This window comes from Panthera onca, chromosome D3 (assembly GCF_046562875.1).
Source record: "Panthera onca isolate mPanOnc1 chromosome D3, mPanOnc1 haplotype 2, whole genome shotgun sequence".
Classification (NCBI taxonomy): Eukaryota; Metazoa; Chordata; class Mammalia; order Carnivora; family Felidae; genus Panthera; species Panthera onca.
In genome coordinates, this window is record NC_138350.1 from 10,246,528 (window position 1) to 10,261,878 (window position 15,351).

At 51.7% G+C, this 15,351-nt stretch overlaps 1 long non-coding RNA gene across 1 annotated transcript; it reads left to right on the top strand.

The window, feature by feature from the left end:
* The first annotated feature begins 9,247 nt into the window (after positions 1 to 9,247).
* On the top strand, positions 9,248 to 11,367 carry LOC144613967 (uncharacterized). The gene is made up of 3 exons (XR_013551469.2): positions 9,248 to 9,721; positions 10,233 to 10,575; positions 10,881 to 11,367. It is a non-coding gene; the product is annotated as an uncharacterized LOC144613967 (long non-coding RNA).
* The last annotated feature ends 3,984 nt before the right edge of the window (positions 11,368 to 15,351 follow it).

Consider the following 15,351-nt stretch of genomic DNA (forward strand, 5'->3'; position numbering starts at 1 on the left):
GATGCAGATTGAAACCCCAGCTCCATCCTGCTTTGCCAGAGACCATCCCACGGTTAGAGGTTGGGCCGAAAGCCCTGCTCTCTGGATAAGCAAGACAGCGGGTTCCCCCCGCCCTCGAATCCCTAGATGCACGCAGGCGTGACCTTGTGCAAGTCCACTGGCTTCTCTGATCTTCAGTACCCTTAGCTCTAAATGGGCTGACAGTAGTATTGTACTCACAGGGTTGGGGAGACATTAAATGAGATACTACATACGGAAGACCTACCCCAGGGCTTAGCACACAGGAAGTACTAGCTAATGCTGGCTCTTCCTGTTCCCGTCACTTAGATTGACTTCTGGGCCTCGAAAATGCCTCCTGATGTACGTTCCCGAGCCTGCTTGGTTTTGTGGCAGAGTGGGGGAGGGGGGAAGGCGAGCCCCAGAAAAGCCCCAACTATGGTGCCTCTGGGACATTTTCCCCCGCAGAGAAACGGTCTCAGCTCATCTCCCCCCTCCCCACACCCCAGGCTTTTTTAGCAATCCTATCTGGCCGCTCCGCGCTGATTTCCAACAGATGTACCTCTAATGAACCACACTGTAATCTCAGGGCCTTAATATAGTGCCGGGGTGTGATAACTTCGAAACGGCTGTCATCATGGCCTGTGAGGATGGTCTGGCCATCGTTTGGGACTGTCTTCCTCTGATTGTTATGTGAAGGGGAATTTATTTTCTTCCATCACCTCTTCACCCCGTACACCGGCCCCCGCCACCCCGGGCCCCAGCCCCTGCCCAAATTAAAAGTCCACGTCAGAACCTTCTAGAAAGTGCTCAGTGCACCGTGACGAGGGGGATGACACAGGGAGGAGTTGGGGAGGGATGGTTCAACAGAGGCCCGAAATCAATATTTTGAGGCTACGAACATGCAGATTCACGGATTCTCGGGCGAGGAGCAGAGGCTCCTGGGGGCCGGACGCAGATGCTCCCTGAGCAGGAGGCGTCGGGGTCCAGGCAGGGAGGGACTGGTGTGACGCAGCTGGTGGCTCAGCGGGGAGCATCCATTTACAAATGCGCGGACCTTCCGGACTGGCCAGGAGAAGCCAGGAGCGGGGAGATGTTTCGAGCCCCTGTCTGGACACGTCTCGTTCGTCTGAATGATCTCGGAGCCCCAGTTCGGTCAGGTCAACAAGCCTTACCCGAGGGGTTTCCAAGTGGCCGGCAGTGAGCCCTGGCACGTAAGTGAAGTTCAATAAAATACAGACCAAGTGGAGAGCGGAGCGGGACCCCCCTCCCCCGCCCCTGCCTCTGGCTGGGTCTGTTTGATAATCGGGATGACACCAACAGCAAGAGACCGGATGCTGTGTCTCCTTTATCCGCTAGATGCTTCATCCATGTGATCCCACTAATTCTCACAATAACCTCACGAGGCAGCTGCCTTTATCTCCACGTTGTAAGTAACAAAGGCCCAGAGATGTTAATCACTTGACCGAGGCCACACAGCCAGCCAGTGACCAAGGCAGCTTTGGAACCTGGAGGGATCTGACCCCTAAATCGAATTTAAACCACCGTCTTCAAATTTACATCCCAATCCCGGCTGTTCACAATGTTCCAGTTGTTAAGATACTGGGGGGGGGGGGGGGGGGGGGGGGAAGAAATCTGATCTATTTCCTTATAATACACTTAAAATCTATTTAGCTCCGTGCTTAATAAAAGAAGGGGGCTGGGTTTTTCATCATGTAATCAGAGCAGCATAAAGAATTTAAGGAATCTGCTGCAGAGAGATTTCTCATTTTATGGGAATTAACCTACGATCCGGGGTCTCTCTCCCCTGATAGTCACCTGGGGGAAATCTAATCCGTATAGAATTCACACTGTACCACAACCATCCCTATAGGAAAGACCTTAAAATTATTCCTGTATGGAAATATCATTGCTATTCACAATATTGGAGGAGGATGGGAGAAAAGCTAAAAACCAAATGCAGCAATAAGGACAGAGAACATAAATAACCCTCACCCCGTATCTTCAATGACTCAGTCCAAGGGTCTGCAATTTTTTTTTTTTTCTACAAAGGCCTGGGTAGTAAATATTTATGGGCCATACGGTGTCTGTCACAACTGCACAGGTCTGCCGATGTAACCAGAAAGTAGCCGTAGACAGTACACGAAGGATTAGAGCGGCAGGGTTCCGATAAAACTTTATTTACAAAAACAGACGGAGGGGCCTGCATTAGTCGATAACGTACAGCTGGGAAGATTTGAACCCGGTAACCTGACCTGGCAAGGTGTTGGTAAGCTCTTGCCAAATTTAAGTGTGGCATCAAAATAAATAACCCTAATAAACAGCATTGATTAAAAGCTTTTTAAGGGCTGGAGGTTTCTTTTAGGCATTGAACGCTCACACAAACTTCATGACGTAGCTGCTGGCATTGTCCTTTCTAACTCCAGAGGGGTGCCTGCCCCCTAGGAAGGGCTCACTCCATCCTAGCTGGATAAATAAATTCCCATTTTAGGGATGAAGGAACAGAAGCTCAGAATGTTGTTATTTGCTCCAAGTTTTTGAGCCTATGATAAGTGCTCGATGAACGTCAGCCTCAAGACAGAGCCACAGTCCGAGACCAGTCAGTATGACCCCAGATCCTGCCTGGTCACTTAAAAGACATTTTTTTTAACATTTGTTTTTGAGAGAAAGAGAGCGAGAGAGGGAGGGAGAGAGAGCGCATGCACAAGTCGGGGAGGGGCAGAGAGAGAGGGAGACCAGAATCCAAAGCAGGCTCCAGGCTCTGAGCCGTCAGCACAGAGCCCGACGCGCGACTCGAACCCACGAACCACGAAATCATGACCTGAGCTGAAGTCAGACGCTCAGCCAACTGAATCACCCAGATGCCTGTGCCCGGTCACTTTAATATGGGGAGGCTTTACCCTCCTGAGACCTGGCCCACCCAGTATTGCCAGGGTCACCCTCTGGTTTCCCAGGCCTACTTCTGGAAAACTCCGCCTCCTTCCTCAGGGCAGAACTGCGGTAATTAGCTTTCCTGATCTTTCTAGATTCCAGTTTCTTCTGTGAATCTCAGCTTTGCCCGTGCAGTTATGCCTGGCAAAGAACATAACACTGAGAACCCCCACCCTCGGGTGCACGAAAGCTTCCGGGGGGACATGAGAAAGACAAGGACCCTGAAAAGCTGAAGGGACAGGATGGGCCGGGCACGGTCCAGAGAGAGGTGGCGTCGGGCAAAGGCCAGGCTGTGCAACCACGGACTCTGCCCAAACTGGGTCAGCAACCAACTCTGTCACCTCCCAGCTATAGACCTTGGACCCATCACGTAGCCCCTCTAGGCCTCAGTTTCCTTACCTCTACAGTGGGGACAAAAATGGCACCTACCACCTGGGTAACACGTAATGAGAAAATTCAAATACAGAACCTGACCCATAGATCAAGGGCTTAAAAAAAATGTCTCCTATTGGTCACCCAGGCCTCTGGTGTGTTGCAGAAGATCAAGCAGGCTTTTGCGGCTCAGACGTGGGGTTTGGGTTGGGAGGGGGCATCGGGCAGTCAGAAGGGTTAAGGGGGGCTGAACCACACATGGCCTTGAAGCAGTGATCCTCGCATACGCAGATTCCTGGGGCCCCCAAATGTTCTGCTCAGTAGATCTGGTTGGGGCCCCAGCACCTGCGTTTCCGACAAGGGTCAGGAAGTTCCAACATGTCCACAGAACGGGCTCTGACCATCAAGTGAGGACACCCGGACTCGCCCATGTAAACAGGATGGGCACTGAATGGTTGTCGCCGGGGAATGACAAGATAAACACTATCTTCAGATGACAAGCCCAGCAGAGGTGTGAAGCTGGCTTAGGGAGGGGAGAGGATAATTAAGAGGCTCTTATAATAGTCCACGAATGAGTCACCAGTTTCGCTATCTGTGCTGACACAGGTCTCCGGGGACCCGTCTGGGGACCTGAAGCCACAAGGCTCTTTTTCCCACAAGGCCCCTTCTCCATTCTTGAGCGATTTTGACTGACATTAATCGTGACAACAGTGACCGTCTATTAAGCGTTCCCTCTGTGTCGGCGTCCAGATACTTCACGTCTAATCCTCTCTGGAGGCTACATTCTATTATCCTCCCAAGAGGCTCAAAGAAGGGACGCCGCTTGTCCAAAGTCACACAGAAAGAGGGGCGCCTGGGTGGCTCAGTCGGTTAAGCGGCCGACTTCGGCTCAGGTCACGATCTCACGGTCCGTGGGTGCGAGCCCCGCATCGGGCTCCGGGCTGACAGCTCGAAACAATCCTGTTTCGGATTCTGTGTCTCCCTCTCTCTCTGCCCCTCCCCTGCTCACGCTCTCTCTCTCTCAAAAATAAACAAACGTTGAAAAAAAGATTCATTGTGCGTAGCAAATGACTTGTTAAATAAATGCTCAGGTGAAACAACGGTGTCACCTGCCCTGTGCAACATCAGTCCACACAACTAGCCTGTAGGATGGGCATTACCTCCGATTCACAGGTTAAGAAAATTCAAATGTTGGGGCGCCTGGGCGGCTCAGTTGGTTAAGCGTCCGACTCTTGATTTCAGCTCAAGTCACGATGTCACGGATTATGGGATAGAGCCCCGCGTCGGGCTCCGTGCTGCCTGCTTGGGATTCTCTCTCCCTCTCTCTCTCTGCTCCTCCCCTGTTCTCTCTCTCTCGCTCTCTCTCAAAATAAAGAAAAAGAAAATTCAAATGTTTAGCTGGAACAGTTTCAAATTGTAATTCAGAATCCACCAAGCCCTCTCTGGTCCCGGGGCCACCGCTCTTGTCTAGGGGAGACCCTTCATTCTGTTCCAGCCTCCGGGCCTTTGCACTTGCTGTTTTGCTCTGCTGGAACATTCCACCCGCCCTGGATCCTTGCATGACTGGCTCTTCCTTACCATTCAGGTCTCTGTTTAAATATCACCGTCTCCACGACCCCTTCCCTGCCTGCCTAAGCTGAAGAAGATCCCTCCTCCCCTATTTCTGCCGGTCTTCTGTCCTTCTTTCTTTTTCTATATGCTAGTTATCACTCAATATTATCTTGTGGAATGACTCATTATCTGTCTTTTCCTCCACCAACATGTAAGCTCCCCAAGAACAAGGACCTGTCTATCCGATTCTCTGCTGTGTTTCTATTCGGCACACAGTAGGCACTCAATATTTATTTAGTGACTCATCATGAAACTTGGGCTCAGGGTGGTTAAGCCACTTGCCCACGGTCACACAGCGATGTGGAAAAGCCAGGATTTGAACTTAGGTCTGTCTTGTTCCAAAGCCCATGGGCGTTCTGTTAGTCTAAGTCACCCACCTGGTGTAAGAGTGGTTGTTTCCCAGGCAGAGGCCGGATTGTGACCCCGTCTCTGATGTCAGGTGGGGAGGGTAGCATCGCCTGGCTCAGCCCAGAGACAAGTTGAGGCGGCTTATGCACTCAGAGGCCACGTAGCTTTCACTTGTTCTGGACGCCTCTCTCTTGCCAGATGTAAATGAGAGCGAAGAGCCCCCCAGAGTTTAAATGGCCTTGGCTTCTGGTTCATAGCAGCGGGGGAAAACGCGGAAGGCTCGTGCTTTGAAATCACAGTGGCTGCAGTTTGGGCCCAGGGATGCTGCGAGAGCCAGAAGGCTAAGGAGCCACAAACCGCAAAGGGCTCCAGAAAGCTCTGAGGAGTCGTGTTTGGCTTTCTGGGACCAAGTTCCAATTGGCCAAATCGATGGAGGTATCGAGTGTCCAAGAGACATTCCAGTATCCGTCCTCTTGAGGGGCAGGAGGCTCGGGTGGGATTCTCACACAAAGAGGCGTCAGGGGAGCCCTGGGCATGTTGGGTGTGCTGGAAATTCTCAGTTTGTCCCCGCCGCCCCAAGAAATTCTCCACCCACCTCTGCATGGCCCTGTGTCCAGGAGGCTGACCTGTGTGGATGGCACCACCTGGAGGCGCCCTTGCTTTCTAGCTTCCGGCTGGGCTTGGCCAATGGGGGGCACCAGTAGGAGATCAGAGGACCGGAGGAGAGAGAGGTTGGGGTATTTCTCCCCCTCTCTGCTGTTCTTAGCCATAGTCGCCTCTGCTGTGGCTATGGTTCCTGTGGGACAATTCCTCCTCCTCGGTTTCTGCCCCCACTGGGGGCTGGTTACCACTGATGCCCCCCCATCCATGGGGGGCTGGGGTTAGTAGCCCATACCTCGTTCAATTAAACCCTTTGTGTATGCCATCTGTCTTCTGCTAGGACCCTGACTGATTTGTGGGCTATTCCAACACGGGAGTGTAAAAAGCAGCTATCCAAACACCCACCTTAAGCAAAGCCACAAATTTCCCATGCCAGGCCGGCCCTGCGAGGTCCTTGCTTTCCCTTCCTCTGTGTGGCCAGGTGGCTGACCGCCTACAGGCTGCTGGCAACGAGAGTCCCCGGGGTGATGTGGGGGGTGGGGGGGAGAGCGGAGGGCAGGAGGAAGGGCAGGAAGGAGCAACGAGGGGGTGCCTGTGTTAGGAAAGCCACATTTTTTATGTTTTTTAGGGACTCCCAGGAGACTTCTGCGTGTGCTTTATTGGCAAGAACCGTATGACCCAGCCATCCCCAGCTGCCTGCACGGCCGCCCTGAACAAAACCAGGATTCTGGTGGCGAGGAAGAGAGGGCAAAGGATCACGGGAACCGGAAGTGTGTGCTACGGCGGGTGCCTGTCCCCGCTGCACTAGGAGTATCCCAATGGGGCTGGTAATTCATGCCCCAGATGTGTGACGTATTATTCTAAATTTTCTTCTGGTTCTGCAGTTCTGTAAGCCCTGTCTCTCCAGCTGCTATTTTGTAAGTGTGTTGAGAGAGAGAGAGAGAGAGAGCGAGCATGAGCTGGGGAGGTGCAGAGAGAGAGAGAGAGAGAGAGAGAGAGAATCCCAAGCAGGCTCTGCACTGTCAGCACAGAGTCCAATGCGGGATTTGACCCCACGCGCTGTGAGATCACGACCTGAGCCAAAATCAAGAGTAGGATGCTTAACTGACTGAGCCGCCCAGGTGCCCCTCCAACAGCTATTTTCTTGAGCACCTACTGGGTGTCAGGGATGCAGACTGAACAAAACAGGTGGGGCCTGCTGTCACAGAGCAGGGGAAGGACACCGAAGGAGACCAACAAAGACGTGATCATAGCGACACAGGGGCTTGATGGACACACTTACAGCTGTCAGAGACCACCCCCTTCTGTTTTCCGAGCCTCAGCTGGCCCATCTGTAAAATGGGGAAGGTGCTATCGATCAAACGTCTGTGCGGCCCCCGTAGCTCCAAATTCATACGTTGAAACTTAACCCCCAATTAGGGGTTAGTGGTATTAGAAGGCCAAGGCCCTTGGGAGGTGATTCGGTCATGAGGTGGAGCCTCGTGGGTGGAATCAGGGCTCTTGTATATCAAGGGGACCCCAGGAGTGCCCCGGTCCCTTCTGCCATGTGAGGACACAGCAGGAAAACGTCTGTCTATGAAGCAGGAAGTGAGTCCTGACCAGACATCAAATCTGCCAGCCCCTTGATCTTGGACTCCCCAGCCTCCAGAGCCGTGAGGGATACAATGCCCAGCCCGTGGTATTTTGTTAGGGAGGCCTGAGCTGACTCAGACAGGAACGGTGCGTGATTTCTAAGAACCTCTGCCGCCCTTAACACTGACATTCTAAGCCAATTTCCCCCTCAAGATGGGGACGGATGGAAGAGAACCAAGTTTTCTTTCTCTCCTACAAAGCACCACCACACCGTGAATTTGAGGCTAGCTTTAAATATCTACCTTCACTGAACTGCTCACCTTTACAACAGAATTGCGTTTGGGGGGTTAAAGATTTGGACCTGTTTCCAGGACCATCGATTTATTTGTTGTTCTTAACATTTGTTTATGTTTTGAGAGAAAGAAACAGAGCGTGAGTGGGAGAGGGGCAGAGAGAGAGGGAGACCCAGAATCGGAAGCAGGCTCCAGGCTCCGAGCTGTCGGCACAGGACCCGCCGTGGGGCTCGAACTCACCAACCGCGAGATCACGACCTGAGCCGAAGTCGGACGCTTAACGGACTGAGCCCCCCAGGCGCCCCCAGAACCATCTATTTAGAGGCCATATCATTTCAACCAAATAACATCGTTTCTTTTGATTTATTTTCCTAAGTACAAAGGGGCTGCGCCAGGCCCTTCGGGAGATGGGAGAGCCAACCCCGAAGAGCCCAGAGTGTCTGCAGAGGGACGAGACGAACACGTGTGCTCACCAGGAAATCACGGAGTACGGTGGATGGGGGTGCGCACTAGGCAGCGTGGGGGGTGGGGCCCCCGTAGGGCGCCTTATGAGGGGGCAGGTCAACGGTGAGCGTTGCCTTGGCGTTGTGTAGACAGGCTGAAACGTGCCGGCCACCCTGCTCCACGCCCCCTGCCCGCCCCCTCGGCCCCCACAACCCGCGGCTGCTTCGGCTTTCCTGCGGGGGGGCACCTGCGCATAGGGGTTTTGAGGAAACCCCTATGCCAGCCAGGCCGGTCCCTCATGGGTGACGCCTCCTCAAGGGCCGGGAAGGACGGGTGCGTCAAGGGGGCCGCTTCAGGCCCAGACCGACGTGCACTGAGCGTCAGCAGAGTGCCCGACCCTTGTCCCGGCCCTTGAGCCCCCGCTGCGAGCCATCGCGGCCCCCTCGCGGGGCAGGTGGGTGCTGCTGGGACCACGCTCGCGAGGCGGAAACTGAGCGTGTAAGTCAAGCTGGTTCCAGAGGCAGATGGTCCATTCTCGTGAATAATAAAAGGTGAGTTTAATGAAGAGGCAACTCGCAAAGGCATGGGTGGGTTTTGGTGTAGTACCCCGGGGGGCAGTAACAGGAAGGGACCTCTATACCCCCCTGCGTAGACAGAGTAAGTGCCCCCCAGATGCCCATGCCCTAATCCCCAGAACCTGTGAATACATTCGTCTACATGGCGGAGTTGACTTTGCAGGTGGGATTAAGGGCAAGATTTTGAGATGAGCGGATTACCTGGTGAGAGCGGTACAATCACAAGGCTCCTGATAAGAGGGGGGCAGGGGCGTCAAGGTCAAAGAGAGGAGATGCGATTTGAGGCAGAGGCCAAGCCCTCTGCAGCTGGAGGAAGAGGCCAGGAGCCAAGGAAGGCAGGCGGCCTCCAGAAGCTGGAACAGGGAAGGACACCAACTCTCCCCTAGAGCGTCCCGCACCTGAGGCTGATTTTGGGCATCTGACCTCCCCGACTGTGAGGTAACAAATTTGTGTGGTGAGTTTGCCACCTTCGTGATAGTTTGTGACAGCGCCACAGGGACCCCTGGGCCGCAACGGGGACGTGGAGGCACAGAGAGGAGTGGGGGGTGGGGAGGCTGCTGGCGTCCGTGATGGACACAGGCCGGCAGAGCAGAAGGAGAGGGAATAAACCCCTCACCTCCCGCTCCTCCCTCCTGGAGTTCCCCTGCCTGGCTGCCCAGTGGCCAAGGCCACCTGGAGGGCCGAGAAGGATCCGGACTCGGTGGGACAAAGCAGGGCAGCCAGCCAGCCCGCCCGGAGGCAGACAAGGCCGTCAGCACTGGGCTCCGAGAATAATCGTTTGCCCCAGACAACGCAGGAAACGTCAGATCCCAAAACGAGAATGTTGCCGCCAGTTTCCAGTGTCTCCCTTTGCACCGGCCGCTCTGCAAAGCTCCTCACAGACATTTAAGCAGAAGGCAGCACACGATGGCGGGTCCGGGGCTCACCCTTCCTCGGGTTTCCATCTCGCGTGGCTTCTTATCAGCTGTGTGACCTCAGGTATGCGACCTGACCTCTCTGAGCCTCAGTTTTCCCCTATGTGAAGGGGGGGGGGGGCAATAATAGCCCCCACCTCAGAGGGTCACCTGTTTTTAAGGAGATAATCCAGGGAAAGCACTTGGCATATTGGCCAGCTCACAGAAAAGCACTGCGTGAGTGTTAACTATTTCATTTTTTTTTTAAATTTACTTGTTAACATTTACTTATTTTTGAGAGACAGAGCACAGGTGGGGGGATGGGGCAGAGAGAGAGGGAGACACAGAATCGGAAGCAGGTTCCAGGGTCCGAGCTGTCAGCCCAGAGCCCGACCCGGGGCTCGAACTCACAAACCCTGCGATCGTGACCTGTGCCGAAGTTGGACGCTCAACCGACTGAGCCACCCGGGCGCCCTGAGTGTTAACTATTTTATAATTAGTATCTACTTGGGACTGAGATTCGGACCCAGGTTTATCAGACAGAAAGGCTAGGCAAATGGTCTGCTTGGTGACAGCTCAAAACCTTTCCACGGCAGGTACCCCCCGATGTGAGGTCACAGCAAGGACGTTTCGCTTTTGTGGAGTTCTTTCCCCAAACGCGTGATGCAATGCCATTGTGGCAAAACCATCACACGCCAATGGAGGGCGCTCTGCAAAGCACCTGACCAGGCTGTGCACACTCTCAGGGCCCTGCCACAACGAGGAAAGACGGAGAAACTTTCAGCGTGGGATCCTGGGTCCGATCCTGGAACAGAGGGACGTCAGTGGGAAAACGGGTCAAAGCTGAAAGAAGTCTGGAGTTCTGTTCTTAGTAACACACGATGTGGGATTCTTCGTGGTGACAAATGTCCGGTGTGAAGTGGAACATTTGATGATAAAGTAAAACCATAACATTCCAGAACACTGAAACCGGGTGGCGGGGGTGGGGGGGTGGGGGGAGGTCTCTGGAGACTCTCTGCGTTGTCTTTGCAACTTTTCTACAAATCGAAAATGATCCCCAAATCAAAGGCTGGTATAAAAAAACTGGTTTGGGGAGAACTTCTGCTGGTGTCCTCGAAGCATTCGGGCATTTTTTAGTCCTAACTTCACAAGAGCAGGGGTGGGGAGAAGAGGTGGAGAGCGAAGGTTGTGTCCCCGATAAATGCAAAAATTATAATGAATTTAATATACGGTTGCTTTTTAAGGCCCAGTTAAAAGGTGCCGGGAAAACGTCAGTCTCCAAAGAAAGGAAATTCATTCATCGCCCTTCGGGGAGCAGAGAAGCCGCTGTCCACCCGTGCTGGGGACACGGGTTTCCCCCTGATTTGAGCAAAGGCCGGTGGCCTGTGGGCTGCCAGCGGGGGCCCGTCCGAGGTTCCTGTCCCGAGAGGCAGAGAGAGGTACGTACCTGGGGCCATGGGGGTTTTGCTCTGTCTTGAAAAGCAGCGTGAGCTATGTTCTTGAAAAGCAACTCTGCATGTGTCTTCTTCGTCAGCCGCAAGAAAGATGCCCAGCGTCCAGCGTAGGGGTCTCCAAAGGTACATTGTTCATTCAGACTCACTCCTGTCTTTTTCCTACTCTTAATTTCCGACGTACCCCTTTCTCTTTACTTATTGTTTCGTAGGGTCTCACTGATTGTGTCACACGTGGATTTCTAGAATGCAAAGACTCTTAGGTCCTTCCTCATAGTGTTGGACAGTAGGTACGTCCCCGATGCACGTCCCACGTGGAAACACTGGGCCAAGTTACAAACTCACGTGCCCTTGGCCTCAGCAACTGTGCCGTCAGCAACGTATTCGATAGATTTTCCTGTACACACGCCAAGTAGCACACATCACAGAGTAGAAAGAACCCAAATGTCCGTCAGTCAGTGACCGGTACGCCCATCCATGAGTGGAATAGTCTACTGCTATCAGAAAGAACTAGAAAGTTCTTTATGCACCAACACGGGAAGAGATCCAAGACGCCTTAAGCGGAAAAAGCTACATGCAGAGAAGGTGTACAATCCACTACTTGTGTGTAAAATGGGGAAATGAGGGCTTATATGTATGTGTACTTGTACTTAAAGGAAACTTGGGAGTGAAATGTACAAAACGAAGAACATAGGTGACTTTGGGAGGTGGAGGTAGGAATTGGGCAAAACGCAAGAACAGGAGGCAACTTTTTACTCTCTTCTGGGATGTGGACAATACAATTTATCAAAAATCTACATACAAATGTGGGAGGGGAAGGAACAGGAAAAGAGAAGGAGAGAGGGAAAGAACACAAAACTCGATTCCCGCTAGGCAGCTAACCTCGCAAGAAGTGAAAGAAAATAGAATTGCAAGAAAATGTGAGTCTCCTAAGGTATTTTCAGAACAAAGTGAGGGTGTGGAGAGGGAGGGAGAGACACAGAGAGTAAAAGTGCGAGAATCTTCCAGATGATTTGCAAGGAAATTGGAATCCTACAACCACAGAAATCTAAACGCGGTTTTATTTTTAACCGATAGAAAAGAAAAAATTCTGAATGGGGGCACTTGGGTGGCTCAGTGGGTTAAGACTCCAACTTCGGCTCAGGTCATGATCTCGCGGTGCGTGAGTTCGAGCCCCGCATTGGGATCTGTGCTGACAGCTCAGAGCCTGAAACCTGCTTTGGATTCTGTATCTCTCTCTCCCTCCCTCTCTCTCTCTCTCTCTCTCTCAAAAATAAATGAGCATTAAAAAAAATTTTTTTTAATTCTGAATGATCTACAAGATCTCCGTAGCAGTTGCTATATATATTTTAAGAGCATGGAATGGACTTTCTAATTCTTCATCCCTTTTACAGGCTTGCTGTGTGAACTGGGAGAATAGCATATACTTGTGGTTAACAAAATTCCCCCAATCCATGAGATGGGAAGAGAATTTTTCAAAAAAAAAGTCTTAATCCAGCCAAGGATTTGTGCAGTGCTCTGATGAGTATTCTGGTCATGTTTACACTAAAACCTAAGCAATCAGATGGCTTATTTCTTTGAGACGCAGTAGACCCTTTAGAAGTACAGAAAAGCAGACAGGCGCCTGGGTGGCTCAGTCGGTTAAGTGTCCAACTTCAACTCAGGTCATGATCTCGCAGTTGGGGAGTTTGAGCCCTGTGTTGAAGCCCAGGGCCTGGAACCTGCCTCAGATTCTGTGTCTCCCTCTCTCTCTGCCCCTCCCCTGTTCATGCTCTGTCTCTCTCTCTCTCTCTCTCTCTCAAAAATGAAAACATTAAAAAAAGAAAGAAGTACAGAAAAACAGAAAGGCAGAAAGCCAAAATCATGTATAATCGACTCTAATGCAGACAACTTCCAGCATTGTAGTGGGTAGAATTCCAGAACCTTCCTACGTGATGATACTTTAAAAAAAAAAAAATTATAATCTAATGCTGTCTTAACAATATGTCATTAAAATGTGTTGGTCATTAATTATTCTTCTGCAACATATTTGTAAATAACTGCTTTCCTTCATCTTCTAAAAGTATCAGGACTTAGCCAACCCTTTATATTAGACATTATTTTCCTTTGCACCCTAACTTGTAAGGTACAAGGAACGCTTCCCTAAACATCTTTCACGTGCAAGTTGTGCACACCTCCGTGATAATTTCCTTAGGATAAATCCACGGCTGTCAAATTTCTTGCTTAAATAGGACCATTTTATGGCTCTTGCCGCAACAGGGCAAATCACAACTGTCAGAAAGTGTATACCAATTTAATTGCTTCGCTGTGGCCTTTCAAAGGAATCATTAGGGACCCTAGTTCTGCTTTGGTTCACCAAATGAGCAGAGAGATTTCGTTTTCCCTAATTGGAAAAGATTTGGCCAGGAGCACAGCCTAACGCTGGCCACTAATAACCCCTTTGATCTGCCCCCAGGGCACGTCAAAACAAGTTTGTCCCCTTGCCTCTGAGGGCACTTTGGAATTCAACTGTCCAATGAGCTACCCTCTCTGTCTAGCCATCGCTGACCCTTCTGGACGTTAAGGACTGTCCTGAGATGTCTCTGGAGCCAGGGAGCCCGGATTCCTCAGTCTGGTAGCGGCATAGAAACTGCCCCCTGACCACATACCCGCCAGGTGCCGGTGGTCCCACGCACCCAAAATGATGATACATTCAAATTAAGCCTTATGGAGTGTGGAATGTTATTATACCTACTAGCCATAGCAACATTTAAAAAAAATGAAACACCTACTGTCTTTGTCGGGCTCAATCTTCATCCGTTGGGGCTGCGGTAGCAAAACACCGCTGTAGAATGTCGTATCTCAGGGTTCTGGAGGCTGGAAGTCTGAGATCGGGTGCCGGCGCAGTCAGGTGAGAACGTTCCTCCAGGTTGCAGACTTCCTGTTGTGCCATCACACGGTAGAACAGGTTGGGGAGCTCTCTGGGGTCTTTTCCGTAGGAGCACCGATCCCATTCCCGAGGGCTCCGTCCTCTGACTTAAGTACCTACCAATGCTTCATCTTCTAATACCATTGGTGCGGTTTTTGGGGTGATATAGGGGTTTCGAGCCGACAGCTAAGAAAGAATTCTTGAATGTGTCTTTGGTGCGGAAAAGGTGATTTTATTAAAGAAGGGGGACAGGACCCGTGGGCAGGAAGAGCTGCCCCAGGACCTTGAGGAGAGACTGGTTATACACTATGGAGTTGGGGGAGGGAAAGTCCAGGGGACTCCCAGGATCCTGGAGGCCTAGCTATTGTCAAGCTAAGGTTGTTTTTCCCTCTAGCAAAGCATTAGCATCAGACAGTCGGGAGTTCCTGGCGAAATGTTAGACACTGTACCTGCCTCAAGTATGTGTCAATGGGCCGCAGGCTAAAAGGAAATTTAATTTTATCTGCCGTTTCCTTCTGTCTTTATTTCCCACATCATATGGGGGGTGATATCAAGGGCTCCAGGAAACTGAGTCTATACGTTTCTGGAGATGAGGCTATTGATAAGATTGCCTTTTTCTTGTAATTTACTAAGATATTCGTAAACTGATGGAGACCCCTGTCCTGCATGACTGCGGTCTCTATCAGTTAACCTTTTGTTTTCTTTCTTTGTCTTTGTTCTTGGGCAGCCAGGAGAGCCTGAGGGATTGGGGGGGCGGGGCAGGGCGGGGAATGCTAGCTTGTACTTTGCCCTCAGCTTGCCTTATTCTCCTTCATCACCATCACGTTGGGCATTAGGATTTCAACATATGAACTCGGGGGTGACACAAACTTTCAGAACGTAACAGGATCCCTAGGGGTGGAGCCTGAGATGGAGGTTTGTACCCAAGTGAATTTTTGAGGCAGAACTCAGTAGAGATGATCCGTAAAGAGGTGAGGGAAGCAGGGTGGGGCAGGTTCAGAGGCCAAGGGATGGTGTGGTTCCGCTGAGGTGTTAGTCTTTGCCTGGCCCCGCCGGGAGCCCAGGACTGTGGGTGGCATCACAGAGCTGTCCCCCTGTCCCCTTGAAGCCTCTGGTCCCCTCCCCCCAGGGTGGGGGAGGATAGTTGGCAAGAGGACAACTGTCCAGGAAAGGCTGTGGTTATGAGCTGGGAGGTGGGTGGGCCAGCCCAGGGAAGGCACCCACACCAACAGCATCTGCCCATCGTGGAGAGTAATTCACCCCCATGACACACACCACCATTTCAGATAAGACTAAAGTCCCCAGGGACATCAATGACAAACCCTGTTCCCTCCATTTCATCACAGAGGCGACCTC